The sequence below is a fragment of the Taeniopygia guttata genome, chromosome 4, assembly GCF_048771995.1.
Source record: "Taeniopygia guttata chromosome 4, bTaeGut7.mat, whole genome shotgun sequence".
In the NCBI taxonomy this organism is placed as follows: Eukaryota; Metazoa; Chordata; class Aves; order Passeriformes; family Estrildidae; genus Taeniopygia; species Taeniopygia guttata.
In genome coordinates this window covers 47,617,155-47,622,367 of record NC_133028.1, presented here as the reverse complement: position 1 = coordinate 47,622,367, position 5,213 = coordinate 47,617,155, and the positions used below count along the sequence as shown (strand labels likewise).

Sequence of the window (5,213 nt, the reverse complement as noted above, 5' to 3'; positions counted from 1 at the left end):
AATTTTCCCTTTTGAGGGAGAAAGAGAGAAAGAAACAGTTCTAGGCCCAAATCCAGTTAGGGACCTGAAACAGAGGAGGAAGGTGTTCAGGTGGTTCCTAATCTGTCTCCATTCTACCCCATTGCAGGACAGGGAGCAGAACCAGCAGTACCCACATGTTTCCAGTGCAGCAGGGAATTCAGCTGATGTACTGGCAAGCAATGATGAAGAGGAACCAAGAGATGTTGAAGGGTATGCATGAGAGAAAGTGTCTCTCTAAACTCTAATTTCTGATATATGGTAAAACTGATTTTTTTCACCAAGCCTTTGGGTTCTGCTTGATTCTGTGCCAAAACTTCAGAATTGGAATAGAGTGGCCTGATGGAAAGAGAAACAATTTTTAAAAAAACCAAGAAAACAAACCAAAAAAATCCAGTAGAGACCATTCTTCTCTGTGCATGAAGCCATTACATAATGTTTCTTCAGTATGGCTTGAAATGCTTGCAATATGTAAAAGCTCTGGGAATGATTGTATTGTTGGGCTGAGATATTGCTAAATCAAAATAGGGGATGTTTTAAGTACCAACATTTTCTTTAGTGGCAACCCTTGGTGCCCAGGAAATAAATGGCTCCATGTTTAAATGGCTGCATGTTCTTCTAGTTCTGCTCTCTCTAGGGATTGGCTACCATTTGATTTCGATCTTCCATATTGGTCAGATGAGGACTCAGAGGTGAGGATCCACATGTTCTTGTCCTTTATGGTTTGTGGGAGGGAAAGGGACAAAAGAGGAGCTGCACAACTCAGTTGTTTTAGGTGAGTGCCACATGCAGCTGGCCGGAGGCACAGCCCTTGCTGGGAAGCTCCAGCTTGCCCATCCCTCCAAGTCCTTTCTTGATGGTGTCCGTAGTGGGAGAAACCCTTGCCAGGATGGCACTGGCAGATCTGTGTGTTCCTTATAGTTCTATAACATTGAGTGACTGCACATAGTCCAAGTCCAGTTTGCCTGGTGCCAACAGAGCAGCAAACTGGAATTCTTTCCTTCCAATGCCTGTTGTGGTTTCCTTTCTTCAGCAGTGGCTCACCTTATATTGAGTGTTTATGGATATCACATTTGAATTTTCCCTTTTGAGGGAGAAAGAGAGAAAGAAACAGTTCTAGGCCCAAATCCAGTTAGGGACCTGAAACAGAGGAGGAAGGTGTTCAGGTGGTTCCTAATCTGTCTCCATTCTACCCCATTGCAGGACAGGGAGCAGAACCAGCAGTACCCACATGTTTCCAGTGCAGCAGGGAATTCAGCTGATGTACTGGCAAGCAATGATGAAGAGGAACCAAGAGATGTTGAAGGGTATGCATGAGAGAAAGTGTCTCTCTAAACTCTAATTTCTGATATATGGTAAAACTGATTTTTTTCACCAAGCCTTTGGGTTCTGCTTGATTCTGTGCCAAAACTTCAGAATTGGAATAGAGTGGCCTGATGGAAAGAGAAACAATTTTTAAAAAAACCAAGAAAACAAACCAAAAAAATCCAGTAGAGACCATTCTTCTCTGTGCATGAAGCCATTACATAATGTTTCTTCAGTATGGCTTGAAATGCTTGCAATATGTAAAAGCTCTGGGAATGATTGTATTGTTGGGCTGAGATATTGCTAAATCAAAATAGGGGATGTTTTAAGTACCAACATTTTCTTTAGTGGCAACCCTTGGTGCCCAGGAAATAAATGGCTCCATGTTTAAATGGCTGCATGTTCTTCTAGTTCTGCTCTCTCTAGGGATTGGCTACCATTTGATTTCGATCTTCCATATTGGTCAGATGAGGACTCAGAGGTGAGGATCCACATGTTCTTGTCCTTTATGGTTTGTGGGAGGGAAAGGGACAAAAGGGGAGCTGCACAACTCAGTTGTTTTAGATGGGTGCTATGAGCAGCTGGCTGGAAGCACAGCCCTTGCTGGGAAGCTCCAACTTGCCCATCCCTCCAAGTCCCTTCTTGGTGATGTCTATAGAGGGAGAAACCCCTGCCAGGATGACACTGTCAGATCTCTGTGTTCTTTGCAGTTCTAGCATTAAGTAGCAGATTTCACATAGTCCAAGTCCAGTTTGCCTGGATAGAGCAATAGAGTAGCAAACTGGAATTCTTTACACACAAATTTCTGTTGTGGTTTCCATTCTTCAGCAGCTGTTCATCCAACATGTAGTGTTCAGGGCTGGGACTGCAGAAGTTGCCCTTTTTGGGGCTAACAAGCGAAAGAAAAGCTTCTAGCCCAAATCTAATCAGGGAAGTGATACAGGGAAGTAGGATGGAGTTGTTTCGAGCGGTTCCTACTCTGTTTTCATTTTTACCCCACTGCAGTCCAGGGAGCAGAACCAGCAGGACTCACATCTTTCCAGACCAGCAGAGATTTCAGCAGGTCCACTGACAACCCATGATGAAGAGGAACCAGGAGGTAGCGGGTATGTGAGAGTAAAATATCTCTCTAAATTCTAATTTCTGATATATAGTAGGAACAGGTTTTTCTAAGCTTCTGGGTTCTGCTGAAGTCGGTGCAGAAACTTCAGACCTGCAATATAGTGGCCTGTCTGGCAGAGAAGTAAGCAAAAGAATCCAAAAAAATCACATAGCAAGATCCATCTGAAACCTTTCTTTTCTTTTCATAATGTCGTGGTTGAATATTTGTTACAGTGTGGCTTGATATATGCTGAAATACTTGCAGTACATAGCAGCTCGGGGAACAGTTGTGGTGCTGGGCTGGGATTTTGCTTAATCAGAATAGGTATATACATGTTGGTAACTCTCTGTCTGCAGTGAGATTATAGGCTCCATGTTCAAATGGCTGCATGTTCTTTCTGGTTCCCTCTAGTGCATGGCCAGCAGGTCCTGCTGGTCCTCCAATGAGGGAGGGTGACAACTCACAGGTGCAGGACAAGGAGCAGAGCCAGCAGCACCCACCTGGCTCCAGCAACACAGAGAATTCAGCTGAGCTATGGGCAAGTAACCATGAAGAGGAACCAAGAGATAACGATGAGTATGTGACTGATGAAGTGTCTCTCCAAAGTGTATTTTCTGATATTCAGTAGACACAGGTCTTTTTGCCAAACTGCTTGATTCTGTGTGATGGAATCTGATTTGAACATAAGTGGCCTGTCTGGCAGGGAACTAATGGAAAAAAAAAAACCCAACAACAAAGCAAAATCGCAGAGAAACCTTTCTTCTCCATTCAGGAAGTCATTATTGAATGTTTCTTAAATGATGGATTGCAATACACTGTAATGCTTGCCGTACATAAAAGCTCGTGCACTGGTGTGTTTCTGGGCTGGGATGTTGCTAAATCAGAATGAGGGGTTATTTCTGTTTTTGCAATTTGATGTCTTGGTAGATCTCTTTGCACTGTGAAATTGACAGCTGTATATTCTTCTAGTTCTCTTAACTCTGATGAATGGCCAGATCGTTTTGAGAGTCCTCCGACATGGCGGGATGACATTACAGATGTAAGCATGTTGTTCTTATCACATGTTCTTGTCCTTTCTGCTTTGTGGGAGGGGAGGAGACAGAGTGGGAGCTCTGTCTCTGTCTCAGCTGCCACTCTGTGTCCTCAGTTGTCCTAGATGGGAATGCCACATGCAGCTGGCTGGAAGCACAGCCCTTGTTGGGAAGCTCCAACTTGCCCATCCCTCCAAGTCCTTTCTTGGTGCTGTCCATAGAGGGAGAAGCCCTTGCCAGGTCGGCACTGGCAGATCTGTGTGTTCCTTATAGTTCTAGCATTGACTGACAGAGTGCAGATACCCGAAGTCCAGTTTGCCTGGTGCCAATAGAGCAGCAAACTTTTTTGCCCCTAATTCCTGTGGTTGTAGTTTCCATTTCTCAGCAGCTGTTCATCTAGCATGAATTGTATAGGGCTAACAAGGGAAAGAAAAGGTTCTAGCCCAAATCCAGTCAGGGAACTGAAACAGGGAGGCAGGACGGAGTGGCTTCAAACAGTTCCTACTCTGTCTCCATTTTTACCCCTCTGCAGGACTGGGAAGAGAGCCAGCCAATTTATTCCTGGTCAGAAGAGAATTTGTTCGAAATACTGTCAAGCAACCTTCAACAGGAACCAAGAGATATTGAATTGTACGTGACAGATAAAGTGTCTCTCCAAAGTGTAATTTCTGATGTATGGTAGACAGAGGTTTTTGCCAAACTTTTGGATTCTACTTAATTCAGTTTGGAGAATTTTGACTTGAAACACATAGGCCTGTCTAGATAAGAAGTATCCAAAAAAAAAAAAAAACACCAAACCCCAAAAACAAAACAAAACAAACCCAAAAACAGCCCCAAACTAAAACCAAGTAAAATCCAGGAGAAATATTTCCTCTCTGTCAGGATGACATTATTCAATGTTTCTTACATTATGGATTGCGATATACTGACATGCTTGAAGTACATAAAAGCTCTTGCACTTGATTGTGTTACTGGGCTGGGATGTTACTAAATCAGAACAAGGGGTTATTTTAAATTTCTTCAATTATATGTTTTGTTGGCAAACCTCTGTGCTCTGTGAAATTGACAGCTACATGTTCTTCTGGTTCTGTTCCCTCTAGTGAACCACCAAGTGGTATTACTAGTCCTCCAAACAGGGAGAATGATAATGCAGAGGTAAGGATCTAAATGTTGTTGTAATTTCTGATTTGTGGAAGGGAAAGCAGCAAGAAGGGAGCTGCACAACTCAGTTGTTTTAGGTGGGATGCCACATGCAGCTGGCTGGAAGCACAGCCCTTGTTGGGAAGCTCCAACTTGCCCATAGGTCCAAGTCCTTCCTTGGTGGTGTCCATAGAGGGAGAAGCCCTTGCCGGGATGGCACTGGCAGCTCTGTGTGTTCCTTATAGTTTTATATAGCATTGAGTGACAGACTGCACTTAGTCCAAGTCCAGTTTATCTGGTGCCAATAGAACAGAAAAATGGAATTCTTTACTCTTCAGTAGTTGTTAATCTAACGGGGAATGTTAAGGTTATCATAGCAGAACTTGCCAGTTTTGGGAGAATGAGGGAAATAAACAGTGCCAGGTCAAATCCAAATAGGGAACAGGAACAGGGGAGGAGGGTGTTCAGGGGGTTCCTCAGCTGCCCCTGTTTGTCCCCTGTTGCAGCAATGAGAGCAGAATCAGCAGCACCCACTTCTTTGCTTTTCGGGGCAGCGGCTCTTTGTGCTACTGCTTTGATGCTCTTAGGCAAACTTAGAGGGTGACAGCCTAGCCTTG

At 43.9% G+C, this 5,213-nt stretch overlaps 1 long non-coding RNA gene across 1 annotated transcript; it reads left to right on the top strand.

Moving 5' to 3' along the window:
- The first annotated feature begins 3,242 nt into the window (after positions 1 to 3,242).
- LOC140683872 (uncharacterized) lies at positions 3,243 to 4,611 on the top strand. Its single transcript, XR_012055446.1, has 3 exons — positions 3,243 to 3,464; positions 3,989 to 4,086; positions 4,557 to 4,611. It is a non-coding gene; the product is annotated as an uncharacterized lncRNA (long non-coding RNA).
- The last annotated feature ends 602 nt before the right edge of the window (positions 4,612 to 5,213 follow it).